Source organism: Orcinus orca, chromosome 13, assembly GCF_937001465.1.
Source record: "Orcinus orca chromosome 13, mOrcOrc1.1, whole genome shotgun sequence".
Classification (NCBI taxonomy): Eukaryota; Metazoa; Chordata; class Mammalia; order Artiodactyla; family Delphinidae; genus Orcinus; species Orcinus orca.
The window spans coordinates 50,697,781-50,711,968 of NC_064571.1; the positions used below are offsets into that span (position 1 = coordinate 50,697,781).

The window sequence follows — 14,188 nt, forward strand, 5'->3', positions numbered from 1 at the left end:
TTAAATGACTTTAAAAAATGTGAATGTAAAAATATTAACAGTACTTTTTATATGGATTATATAAAGTTGATAAAAATTTGTTTTACTTATGATATCTAATATCTAAATGTTTCCATAAGACCCACTCATCCTAAAAAAGAGAGACTTTCTATAAGGCTAATCTCAGAAAGTGAATATTTGCAAATAATTCACAGTATTAAGTTCTTCAGGATGCTGAGAGCTTCTTGGGATTTTTGATGGCTGAGTGTTTCCCCTTCTTCTGAATAATTTGCCAATGTCTTACAATGTATTTGTAGATTTACTTAAATGAGTAAAAGTACGCCAACATGCAAAGGGCAATATTCATTCCCTTTGGTTGCCGGTTTGTAAAGAAAGGAAATTATTTATTTTCAGATCAAGATTGTGAAATTTCTTTTGGTCTACGCTTTGTATCCCATTTTGTGATATTGTGGTTCTTTCCTTCAAGAATATTTTACAAGTTACTTACATACCGTAGACAATATGGATCCCTTTTGCCTAGAGGAGGTATGGTAAAATAGATCACAGCGAATCAGGAGACCCGTTTCCAATTTCAACACAACCACCTACCTTTTCTGTGTAACTTGGACAGGTGGGTTAACCTCGCTGCACTTTGGCCTTGCGCTCTCTCTAAAATAAGTGGGTTTAGGAATCTCTTGAATTGTACTCAGCTCTAAAACTTCACTGACTCTAGTGATGATACTCTTAATTAGGTCTTCTGATGCTTATTTAATAAAGCATAGATTTCACCCTTGACTTTTACACAGTGTGGCATGCATCTCAGTTGGCCTGTGTAGTCCTCTTGTGTACCTGGTGTACCGATGTAATTATTAATAGTATCCTTTTCTGACTCTCAAAAGCATCCCATTTTCGTCTGTAAATTATATTCCATTCTACTTTTACAGCATATATAAAATCTATCTTTGCAAGAAAATCATACTTCATAAGAATAATAAATAGAGAAGCCCTGTCCTTTCATTCAGAGCAGAAGCTGATTCTGGTATCCTTACTTGGTTTCAAGAATCCATAGCCTTTTTCATCTTCTTTTCATCTCATTTCAAAAATCTTTTCATCTCATTTCAAAAGTCTTGAGAAGGGGGCTTCCCTGGTGGCGCAGTGGTTGAGAGTCCGCCTGCCGTTGCAGGGGACACACGGGTTCGTGCCCCGGTCCGGGAAGATCCCGCATGCCGCGGGGTGGCTGGGCCCGTGAGCCATGGCCGCTGAGCCTGCACGTCCAGAGCCTGTGCTCCGCAACGGGAGAGGCCACAACAGTGAGAGGCCCGCGTACCAAAAAAAAAAAAAATCTTGAGAAGGGAGACAGAATAAGGCTTTGAGAGATTCTGGTTTTCGACTGGAGGGACTATAGTTTGCAACTCTTAGTAAGAAATTAAATTGTAGACTGGGGCAGAATCAGTAAATATAAATGAAATGTATTGGAACAATCTAGTTAGGCTTATTTCAGAGTGGAGGTAGCAAACCTACTCAAGAAAAGGAACTATCGAGGATTTAAAACATTGGTAGGTGGTCAGGACGTGTATCTTCATTTCCTACTGAAGTCATTGGCATTTGATTCCTATGGAATGTTCCAAAAAGAATCCCAATTAGGATTCAAGCAAAGAAAGAGTGTTTGAATGTGTCACACACTGCTATTGCTTCCTGGTGGCTTTGGAGATACTCATAAACAATTAATACTATTTGTTTGAAAAATGTAAGCAGAGTGCATACATATTTCCATGAAAAATATCTAAAACTAACAAATAACATATTGTAACTTCAAAGAACAAAATTTTATTTTTTTATTAAAAGTATTAATTAACCTTAGCTGTGGCTTCATTATTAAAAAATAACTGCATTACTTATAATTATGTGTGTTCCTGATAACTACTCTGCATTTTAAAGTACTAGTGACATGAATAATTAGTTTTATTTTCCCTAGTCCAATCATTCTGCTCAATTCACTTAAACTAATGTACATTTCTACTGCAAATTTTAGTGCATACTGAAAAGAAAAACACTTGGGTGTAGATTTGAAAATATATACAAAGGCATATTCTTCTGAAACTAAGAAGAATGGTGCTGGCTAAGAAAAGTGCAGCTCATTGTAATTTTAAATGTAGGTAAGCACTTCAGTTTAGAAGGTGTTTTTCCCCTCGTTGTGGGTAAGCAAAAGTTCTAGGATATATACATTTTAGAGTTTATTTTAAGAATTAATGTGTTCAGTGCATATTCTTCAGGGTCTGGAGGTTTCACTGGATGAAAAGGTGCTCTCGGTGGATGCAACCTTGGTTTTGAGACATCTTTGGACAAGGCTAGTTCTAGACAAAAGTAGCCATCCATCCACCCATCCATGCATTTATTCACTTAACGTATGTTTGCTGAGCACTTACTATATACCAGGCAATGTTCTAGTCACCGGAAATACAGCATTGAATAAAATTAGATTTTTCTGTACAAAGCTCATATTCTAGTTAGGGGAGATGAACAATAAACCTTAAAACAGCATACATGGGATGTCAAGTGCTATAGGAATAAAGCAGAGAGGAGAGGGGATGCTTGTGCGTTGGGGCTGCGGGGGAAGCATAAGACGGGAATCTTTTCTGAATAGATATGGAAAGGTTATTAGTGATATGGCATCAATTATGAAAGAACATTGGGGGTGGGGGGGCGGGAACTCTGCATGCCCTGCCCTGTGTGGTCCTAAGGACACAAGACACTAACTAATAAGTGTCTTGTTAATTAAATCAGAAGAGTAATCAAATTCTAGGGATGTACGTGAATGAGGAAGAAATGAAGACTCAGAAAGTGCAGCTTGGTATTATTCTTGTTATTTTACACATGAGAAAAATTGAGGCAGAGAGAAACTAAGTAACTTCCCCAAGGCTATGCAGCCAGCTTCTTTTCAGAGTACGTTGGGGTGATCTGGTCCTCTGCCCTTAAATAGGTCCTCTGTCCAGAATCTCATCACTTCCTGCCTTCTCATATTCTAAACTAGCTCAAACTTCTCATATCCTCATATTCTAAACTAGCTCAAATGATCTCCACCCAGGTGTCAGGCTGCTCTTTCAAAAATGCAAATATGGGCCTTAATACATCCAGGTATTTAGGACAAAGAGCAGATTCCTTGGATGGTTGTCAGGGTCCATTGTTCACAGCTGGCCTCCTGTCTGCCTCGCTAGAAGTTTTATCTCCACTCCTCCACACTCTTTTCCCCGATCCTGTTGAACTACTAACAGAAACCTCTAGAGGTCACGCTGTTTCACACCTCTCTGTCCTCTGCCTGGAAAGCCCTTTCCTTTTTTCACCTACCTATTTCCCTCCTTCATACTCCTGCCAGTCTCTCTCAGTCTGATTCTGCCTTCTGAGAGCTGACAGTCTGAAGAAGCACCACTGGCAAGGGCTGTTAGGGGGCAGTATTGCACAGGGGTCAAGGGCAAGACTCCAGGGGCCTGAATGCCTACTTAAATGTCAGCCTTGGGCTTCCCTGGTGGCGCACTGGTTGAGAGTCTGCCTGCTGATGCAAGGGATGCGGGTTCGTGCCCCGGTCTGGGAAGATCCCACATGCCGCGGAGCGGCTGGGCCCGTTAGCCATGGCCACTGAGCCTGCGCGTCCAGAGCCTGTGCTCTGCAACGGGAGAGGCCACAACAGTGAGAGGCCTGCGTACCGCAAAAAAAAAAAAAAAAAAAAAATCTCAGCCTTACTTTCCCTGCATACTAGCTATGTGCCCTAGGCAAGTTAGCCTCTCAATACCTCTGCTTCCCATCTATAAAATGGGGATGCTGGTTTCACAAGCTTATTGTGAGGATTAAATGAGTCAGTATAGTATGTGAACTATATACAATTACTGCTATTTGACAATTTGTATTACCAAAAAAAAGAAAATTTCTTATGGTTCACCCTAAAATACAGAGAAGTAAAAAAAATGTCTGACCCATGTAACCATTATACAAATGATAGTTACGTTTGAAAAGCATTCCTCAAGTACACTGTATAAATTAAAGCATCTTTCTTACCTTTAAAGATATTTTCTCTGCCCTTGAAAACAGCTCTGAATGGATGTTTCTAAATCAGAACTCAAATGGTGTGGTATGTACTGTGCTGAATTCTCTGTTGAATGTGTTTTCCACAAGGAGGCAGCACCATTCCCCTAGAACAAGATGTGAGAAGGGGTGGGAGGCAGGAAATGATTCAGGGGAGAGTTGTCACTGGCATTTAGTGGGAGAGAACCGTGGACCCTAAATATACTGCATAATGAAGAACTCTCCGCTATCCACTGTTAGTGGGTAGTGAAGAACTATCGCTATTTTACTCACCTCCACCCACCATCACCACCATCACCACCACCACCAACACAATCTCAAATCACTGTTGACAGAGCAGCCCAGAAATTTCATATACCTGTTTCCCAGCTGTTCTCAGACAGAAGCTCATTCATAGTATGACACTGAATCGTGCAAATATGACTTCTGTCAGTATCCTCAATAACGTGTCTTGATTAAGGAGCTTAAAAGTCACGATATACTCCTTTTTCAACTTGGAAATGAAAAACTTCAAGTACTTCCAGCTGTGAGTTAGACCAAGTTGGGTTTATGATTCTTGATACAATTTCTTTTGATATCATTTTTATTACCATGGGGGAAATAGAATGACTTAAAACTCTGTATCTAATTAATATGTGGCAGTAATTTCAGTGAGCATTTTCTCAGAAAGAACTGGTGAGGTCGGCTCCCTTTCTGATATTTCAAGTCTCAGTTGTAGGACAAAGGAATATCTTTTTATTATGAACAATGCTTTTTCTTCTTTCATGATATATGTTAAACAGTAAGTATTGTTCAATAAACTAGTATCAAGATTAAATTTAAATCTCTATGATTTTTTTTATTGAAGTAGAGTTGACTTACAATGTTGTGTTAGTTTCAGGTGTACAGAAAAGTGACTACATATATGTATATATATGTATGTAGGTAGGTATATATATATATATATGCTTTTTCAGATTTTTTTCCATTATAGGTTATTACAAGATATTGAATATAGTTCCCTGTGCTATACAGTAGGTCCTTGTTGTTTATTTGTTTATCTATTTTATATATAGTGTGTCTATCTGTTAATCCTCAACTTCTAATTTATGCTTCCCCCTCCATTTCCCCTTTGGTAACCATAATTTTCTTTTCTATGTCTGTGAGTCTATTTCTGTTTTGTGTAAGTCCATTTGTATCCTTTTTTAAATAGATTCCACACATAAGTGATATCATATGGTATTTGTCTTTCTCTGTCTGACATATCACTTAGTATGATAATCCCTAGGTCCACCCATGTTGTTGCAGATGGCATTATTTCATTCTTTTTCATGGCTGAGTAATATTCCACTGTATATATGTATACCACATTTTCTTTGTCCATTCATCTGTCAGTGGACATTTAGGTTGCTTCCATGTCTTGGCTATTATAAATAGTGCCACTATGAACATTGGGGTGCATGTGTCTTTTCGAATTAGAGTTTTCATGTTTTCCTGATATATGACCAGAAGTGGGATTGCTGGATCATATGGTAACTCTATTTTTAGTTTTTAAAGGAACCTCCATACTGTTTTCCATAGTATCTGCACCAATTTACATTCCCACCAACAGTATAAGAGGGTTCCCTTTTCTCCACACCCTCTCCAGGATTTGTTATTTGTAGATTTTTTAATGATGTACTTTCTGACCAGTGTGAGGTGATACCTCATTGTAGTTTTGATTTGCATTTCTCTAATAATTAGCCATGTTGAGCATCTTTTCATGTGCCTGTTGGCCATCTGTATGTCTTCTTTGGAGAAATGTTTATTTAGGCCTTCTGCCTGGTTTTTGATTGTTTTTTTAATATGGAGCTGTATGAGCTGTTTGTATATTTCGGAAATTAATCCCTTGTTGGTCACGTCATTTGCAAATGTCTTCTCCCATTCTGTAGTTTGTCTTTTCCTTTTGTTTATGGTTTCCTTTGCTGTGCAAAAGCTCTTAAGTTTAATTAGGTCCCATTTGTTTACTTTTGCTTTTATTTCCATTACTCTAGGAGATGGATCCAAAAACGTATTGATGTGATTTATGTCATAGAGTGTTCTGCCTATGTTTTCCTCTCAAGAGTTTTAAGTTTTAAGTCTGGCCTTACATTTAGGTCTCTAATCCATTTTGAGTTTATTTTTGTGTATGGTGTTAGGAAGTGTTCTAATTTCATTCTTTTACCTGTAGCTGTCCAGTTTTCCCAGCACCACTTATTGAAGAGATTCTCCTTCCTCCATTGAATATTCTTGCCTCCTTTGTCATAGATTACTTGACCATAAGTGCATGGGTTAATTTCTGGGCTTTCTATCCTGTTCCATTGATCTATGTGTCTCTTTTTCTGCCAGTACCATACTGTTTTGATGACTCTAGCATTGTAATACAGTCTGAAGTCAGGGTGTGTGATTCCTCCAGCTCCATTCTTCTTTCTCAAGATTGTTTTGGCTATTTGGGGTCTTTTGTGTTTCCATACAAATTTAAATTTTTTTGTTCTAGTTCTGTGAAAAAATGCCATGGGTAATTTGGTAGGGACAGCACTGAATCTGTAGATTGCCTTCGGTAGTAGATGATTTCTTAAATTTTTATTATTTAGTGCCTATATTAGGTTTTCTTATCAGTTAGCATCACTGAAAAGTTCCCCAACAAGAAAAATATATTAACATCGTTAGGCTGGAACCTCAAGAGGAGATCTAGTTAATTCATCTGCCCCTATACAGCACTAACCAAACAGTTTTCACTGTCTTCTCATCATCACTGTTCTCTTTATGTAGGCTCTCAAGCAGACAAATAACACCAGTGTTAACCAATAGTTTCTCCGTTAGCATAGTAAATGATAATTAAAACAAATGAAAACATAGCAGTGTATATTTGTTTTTATTAACTTACTTATTTTCAGCCATGATGCATGTTACCTATAAATCTGCAATACTTTTATTTAAAATTATGAATTAGCAAATATCTTTTGTGTACCTAACATATAAAATGCACTTTGCAAGGTATTGAATTCCTGAGGATGAGTGTGAGGTACCTAGAGATACAGAGTTGTACAACAAGAACCAACCATTTCTCAGATATGTAGAGACTCCGTACATGAAATGCAAAGTGCCCTAAATCAACAATAGTAAAGCTTTTGTACATCACAGATGTACAGTCTGTTATTAACAGCATCACTGGCACAATTGAAACCCTGAAACAAATTGACAGGACGGAAGATATTTTAGTCTTTTTTTAATAGCAAGTGATTTGAAGCAACACCCTTTTATTACTTAACATGTCCTGAGTGTTGGCAATGTGCTAGACACTACTCTGAGTCTGAAATTACCCACATTCTGTGGAAAACTTTTTCTAAAATAAATGTTATCATCTGTCTATAGGTTTGATAGGGTAGCTGGTGGTACAGGCCCCTTTTGTCCTCTTTTAAGATTTTCCTAGTCAAGAGGGATGTGGAGGCTCCCCTGAAAGGCATGTGGGGGAGCCGAATCACCTCCGTCCCTCCATGGAATAAATACTGTGCTGTAGAGGAAGCCTGGATGCTGCTGGTTATGTGTGTGAACTCAGTGTTGGACTCTTATATGGAGTAAAACATGAGCCAGTAGTAAAGGGAACTTTAGAATCATGTTTATCGTGGTGACAGATTCTTTAGATCAGCTAAATTTGCATGAGCAAACATCTTAGTATAGCATCTGGCACAAAGTAGGTGGTCATTGTTTCCTTCCTTAGCATCCTCGTTTCCATTCTGCCACCACTCTTCTTCCTTCTCTCTGTTTGCTCCTTTTTTTCCTTTCTTCCTTCCGTGTGTGCCAGACCCCGTTCTAGGCATTACAGATGCAAAGAAGATGACGCAAATCTCAAATAAGAGAAATGGGCCTGAATTTGATCAACACCATCCAAGGACTGTGTAACAAATATATTCAACTATAGATTCCCTGAGATACTGGCAGGTAACCACATGAGGAGTCTCTATCTGCTGTACCATGTTAAGCCAGCTCTTACGAGATCTTCACTAAATGTAACCCAGCATGAAAAATTCAGCAGGAAAACTTTGGACCTGGAACTCTTGAGGGAAGCTTATTTTCATATTTTCTACACCTCTTAGCTTACCTCTACGGTAACTATCCCTGAATGTGTATCAAAAGATTGTGTGTACAGCTAGATTACAGTGTAAGTACTTGTGTCCACAGGTCCAAAGAGAGTATCAGTTTCTTTCAAAAGAAAATAGAAAATATTCACATTCCACTAAAGGGAGTTTCTCTTGTTCTAATGCCCATATTTCAGAAGTAAAAAGGATTCGTCAAGATTCTCTCACATTTTGTGGTGAATTTCCTGTATCTGACCTTTCCCTGCACAGCATCAACTGGCCATTAGTAATAATTCTAGACAGAGTCAACATGGTAGTCCATAACAACAGATGGAAAATAAGACATCACAAGGCAGCCAAATGACCCACTTATTCTGTTATGAACTGATGGCTTTCTACTATCCAAAGTAAGCATTTTCATTATAGTTTTAGATAGAGGTTTAATTATATTTATGACTGAAGTTGTCTGTGGTTTATTTCATTGCCTCATTGTCTTATATACTCTTGTCATTGTGACTTTGCATTCCACATTATTTGGAAACTTGATTCAGAAAAGGGAAAAAAAAAAAGAGCATGTTACTTAAAGTACCCAATCTGAAATTTATCATTGGTACGCTAGCAGTAGTAAACAAAATACAACCTCCCGTTTTCAGTCTTTGCAGTGTTACTCCCTCTGCCAGCAATGTTCCTGTTTCCTTCTTTTTTCCTGTGCTGCAACTGTACCTGTGATCTTACTCACAGTAATTGACTCTACCTTTGTAAAGTTCTAAAGCTTTGCTAATGTTAATGGTATGAGATGATTTTAGACCTTGCATTTCACTTGAAGCTTTCCGGAACAGCCCTAAGCAGGATGCATTTCTTGTTTTCATAGCACTTTGGAAAAATAGGTAAATATATATTCAGATAAGTAGACATACAGGTAGTTATTTATCTATCAGAGCCTTTAACTTTTATTTCATTTTCCTTTTTGACAAGCACCTGAAAGTCCAAACCTATGCCCTATTCACCTGTGCAGGCTCAGCACCTAATGTGCTTGGTGCAAAATGGACACTTAGTAAATAGTTTTTGCATAAATAAATTATGAACACCCAAAGTGCATATCCCAATGCTGAGATAAATACGGACTGCTGCCTAGTGGTAAATTTTCCCGGACTGATCAATAGTTGCAGAGAATAAAGATACATGTAAGAAGGGAACAACAGAATTTTTCCTTCATATGCAGGGTAAATACACAGTTTTAAAACAAAGGGTGATGTCGTTCTTAAGTATATGCGGTCTCACTTAATAGAAAGACATGAATAGGATATATAGGAGGCAGATTCTCATTTCAGTTTGTGTTACCAACATTCACTTAAGTTCAGGAAGGATAGTTCAGTAGTTGTCCCTAAGGTGGAAAAGACAAGGGTACAAAGCAGTATAATTTTGACTGACAGGTTACAGATTAGTGGGTGTAACATGCTTTTCCAGAGGTTGAATACCGTCTCATCAGTTTGGGGTTATGGTGGTTTACCTAGGTGGGGAAGGGGCAGTGTTGATGGTCCCCCCTTTAGAGGAATATTTTATCCCTGGCATAGTTTAGAATTGCTGATGCACTGTAAAAAAAAAAAAAAAAAAAAAAGCAGGCTGACTTGTAGTAAGATTTAGTATTGCTTTTAAACTATCTACAGCAAAGCACCCCCTGTTGTCTGCCCCAGAAGCTGACCTCCCCACAGTCAGATTGTTAACAGTCACTTCAGAATTGCGTGTAGTATTTGGACCATTTTGAAGAGGCAGGAACTCACATTTTCAAACCATTTTTCCGATTTTTTTATATCTCCAGCTAATTTTGACAAGCTGAATAAACAGGTAAAAATAGGAAACCAACGAGGAAGCCTCGTACTGTGAGACCCATTACAGACCCACTTTTGCACCAGAGACTCGACAAGGCTTCAAGAAAAGCTGGGCATAGGCTTGATATTTAGACATTGACTATTGCTGGAAAACAGAACTGGGGAAAGTGTATAATGTTCTGGAAAGATAGTCACTGCTGAATTTAAGCATGTAAAAACTGATATTTTCACTGGCAATTTCAAACGAGAACTGAGTACAAAGAACTAGAGAATTAAACGAAGAGATTAGAGGGACATGCTGGCATAACACTAATTGGACACAAAGACTTAAATGAAGTTTGGGGAGTGGAGTGAATTCCTGATGATAGACAAATCTAGACAAAGCCTAGGAAATTTCAAAGGAATTTATTCTTGCTGTGTGGGTTATTTGAAAACTACAATATATTTAAATGGGTGGTACCTCAAATTGCAAGTAATAACATTAATTATAACCTGCTCTTTTACCCTAGTTCTGAGGCTAATAACAGGATGCTGGCAAAATTTACTTTTATGCTTTGCTGAATGTATGCAAAACAAGTGGGAATCATTGTTAAATTATTTTCATTAAGCTATCACATGCACATGAAAACAAATCAATATGATTTAGAAGATGATATATGTGTAAACAGTAGCAACCTTACTACCCCTAGTCTTACTTCCCCGAGATGATACCTTTTCACAATTCTTTTGGTAATTATTTCCATATCTCTAAATAATATGCTTACATTTCCAATTTTTTATCCCTTTTATATAATATTTATGCAATCTCCAGAAAGAATACTGAAGATTAGTTCCTGGCCTTAATCCCTTCATTTTCCTTTTATTCTTTTCCTCTGAATTTTGTTCATATATTAGTTATTTTTGTCACTTTAAATAGTATATTTATATCTTTAATCCATAACAACAGATGGAAAATAAGACATCAGAAGGCAGCCAAATGACCCACTTATTCTGTTATGAACTGATGGCTTTCTTCATTGATGAACAGTGCATTATGAGGTCAGAAATATAAGACCATTTCTAAGATTCCATTTAAGATAAGATATTAGAGAGAATGAAAGCTATTTATGAATGAAGGCTTATATCTCTATTTCTCATTCCATTAATATACAACAGTATCTCTTGAGTATCCGCATTAGTAAGGTAAATATATTGTACACCTACCTGTTCCTCTAGCTTCCCTAGATCTCACCATCTCATTATATTTCCAGAGATTTTAACATACTGTTTGGCAACCACAACTACATCTTCCATATTTTATCTATGAGGAGTATAAAGTGGAAAAGCAATAAAGCAGATTGAGATTATCATTACTATGTAAATATTGTCCAATGCCCATTTCACTTATGTGTTAAGATTACGTTCATTTTCTTATGGGTCCAATATTATATTACCTGGACTGCTCAAAGGAGAATTTCATCAGGGTCAGGTTCAAATGGATTCCTTTCCATCCTATCAATTGCTTATAATCAGGACATTCTATTTTGCTTCATATTTCAATTATACCTGTCTTCCATATTTTTTTTTCCAGAAGTTCCTCAACATCTTTTTTCCTTACATTTCTTCCTTTACTTTTATTGGATCATCACTTTAAATTCCCAATCACTCTTTGAGTTCTATCAAATCTTTCCTTTCGCCCCCCAGAGATCTCCTATCTGTGCTTTCCGTTCTTCAGCACCAGTGTTACTGCTTGCTCTTGAGTGTGATAGGAGACCCTATTCAGGTTGAGAGTGGTCAGAGCTTGTAGGGTGGTCGACTTTTCCTTGGAAATGGCAGACATGGAGCAGACATCCTAATGCCAGAATGAAGAGAACATTCATAGTAAGAGCCTTGCCTTTCCTTGGACAATTTCTTGGTTTTAAGAGAAAAATGACCTGGATTTTCATTTGTTGGTTTGTTTTTGCTTTGGGGTCAAAAAGCTACTGTTATATTTTAGGTGGTTATATTAATTATCTATCTCTGTGTAACAAGTTATCTCAAAATTTAGTAGCTTAAACTAACAGACATTTATTCTCTCACAGGTTTTTTGGTTAGGTGAATCTGGGTGAAGCGTACCTGGGGGCCTTGGGCTCACAGTCTCTCATGAAGCTGGAGTGAAGGCTGTTGACCTAAGCCTGCAGTCTCATTTAAAGGTTTGACTGGAGGGTGGGAATTCACTTTCCAGTTCACTTACATGGCTGTGGGCAGGCCTTATTCTCTCACATGTGGGCAGAGGGCTGCTTCATGAATGCTGGCAGCTCACTTCCCCGAGGGCAAGTGATCTTAGAGAGGAAGGAGGGTTGGGGGTAGAGTCTGGGGCTTACTTAGGATGGGAGCCACAGACTTTTCATAACCTAATCTTAGAAGTGACATTCTATCATGACTGCGGGTAGTCTAGCCCCTCCATACCCAAGGGGCGGAAATAACACAAGGGCGTCAATGCTAGGAGCTGAGCGTCTCTGGAGACCTAGAGCCTCTCACAGTGTCAGAGAGTAGAGGGTGCCAACCGATATGACTTTTGTGTATATTTTCTGCTGGTCTCCTTCCAGATCATTTCCAGATTGGCTGTCACTGACTTTATCCCCTGTACCTCAATGCATTGTATTCCAAGCTGTGCATTTTTCTACTTATCTCACTCATCAACTCTTCCCTTCTAGTGTTCTACTCATGTTTGGAAATCTCTTTATTTTGTTGACTGCATACTTTTTCTCTTCACTGGTAGGCTTTACATACCGTATTTGTTCTTCTAGCTTTTGTTTTAGTGGAGCCTCAGGAGGGAGAGACACAAAAGCATCAGTATTCTCCCCCAACTTGAACTGGACGTTGAGATTGCTACCGTGATGAGAGGAAATTAAATGTGTTGGTACTGCGTTTAGTCCCTATGCAGAAAAGAATGCCCTTTGCTTTTCACATTCAAAACACAGATGAGAAGTCTTCTCTATATCCACAATTGACTGAGTTTTCAAATTTTAACAAAACCCGAAATATGAAGAAAACAACGTTCTTTATAATTTCTGAGTTCTGAGCTTCCTACTCTTTCCCCTCACTAACTTAACCTTCTGAAGCAGTTCCTGCTTGCTTGAGTATTTATGGTATTGCATTTCTACAACCTTTTAATCTTCCCAGTTTGACAAAATTTAGCAATAATCATTTGGACTCAAAGAGCAATCGCAAAACTTCTAAATGGCTCTGTGGTTGACAAGGCCTGAGTTCTTCGGCATTATTTTATTGTCATTCATTTTTGATGGTTGGAAGGAGATGATGTGGTAAGCCAGCAAAATAGCCTTCATTCTCTCTACTATCTTATCTTCAATGGAATCTTAGAAATGGTCTTATATTTCTGACCTCATAATGCACTGTTCATCAATGAAGAAAAGCCAGAATGGAAAGCCAGGTGTAGTTTTGTCTTGGTGTCCAATTTCAATTTGTTCCAGAGAGTCAGGAACAGAAATATTAGAGAGAGATTAGAGGGGTGTTAGGAAGAAAGAGAGGAGGATTTTTGTTATTCCTACATTCCAGGTTTTTTTTTACTTTGACTTCAAAAGACATTTTCCAGTTAATTCCAATGGCAATTAGAGCAAAATTACTGCTTGCTTTGCTAAAAAGAAACTCAGAAACTAACACAAATACAAAGGAGAGAAATATTTTACATTCAAACCTAACCATACATGACATTTAATAGCCTTGTGTAGTTATCACCTATTTTTTTTATCATTTCAAAGTTAACTGTTCCTACTTAAAGAAAAGTATTCTATTTATTTAATTAAATTGATTAAAATAAATTTTGTTTTACCCTTTTTTTAAAGTCCCCCACTTACTTTGTGTATCAATTCGTTTTTGCTATGTTGCAAACTGCCCCAAAACTTTGTCACTAGAAACATTTATTTAGCTCAAGATTCTGTGATTCTGCGCTTTGGACTGAGCTCAGCTAGGTGGTTTTTCTAACCTTAGCCAGGTTTGGCTGATCTCAGCGGGTCTATTCATATGTCGATGATCCACACTACCGGGTTGGCTAGGGACTGGTTGATCTAAGATGGATCACTTGGGACAGTTTATCTATATTCCACATGTGTCTTACGCTCCAGAAAGCCAGCTCAATCATATAGTTCCAGGAGTGAGAGTGGAACTGTGCAAAATCTCTTGAGCCCAGGCTCAGAACTTGCATAACACTGCTTCTGCTTCATTGATAAAGCAAATCATGAGGTCAGC

At 37.9% G+C, this 14,188-nt stretch overlaps 1 protein-coding gene and 1 long non-coding RNA gene across 26 annotated transcripts in view; one reads left to right on the forward strand and one right to left on the reverse strand.

The window, feature by feature from the left end:
• The window catches only part of LOC125960816 (uncharacterized), a 999,117-nt gene extending 989,366 nt beyond the window's left edge, over positions 1–9,751 (reverse strand). The window contains exon 1 of the long non-coding RNA XR_007470862.1: positions 9,726–9,751. This is a non-coding gene — a long non-coding RNA (uncharacterized LOC125960816). The remainder of the gene's footprint in view (positions 1–9,725) is intronic.
• NRXN1 (neurexin 1) overlaps positions 1–14,188 on the forward strand; it is a 1,124,566-nt gene that overhangs the window by 987,254 nt on the left and 123,124 nt on the right. The window lies entirely within an intron of this gene.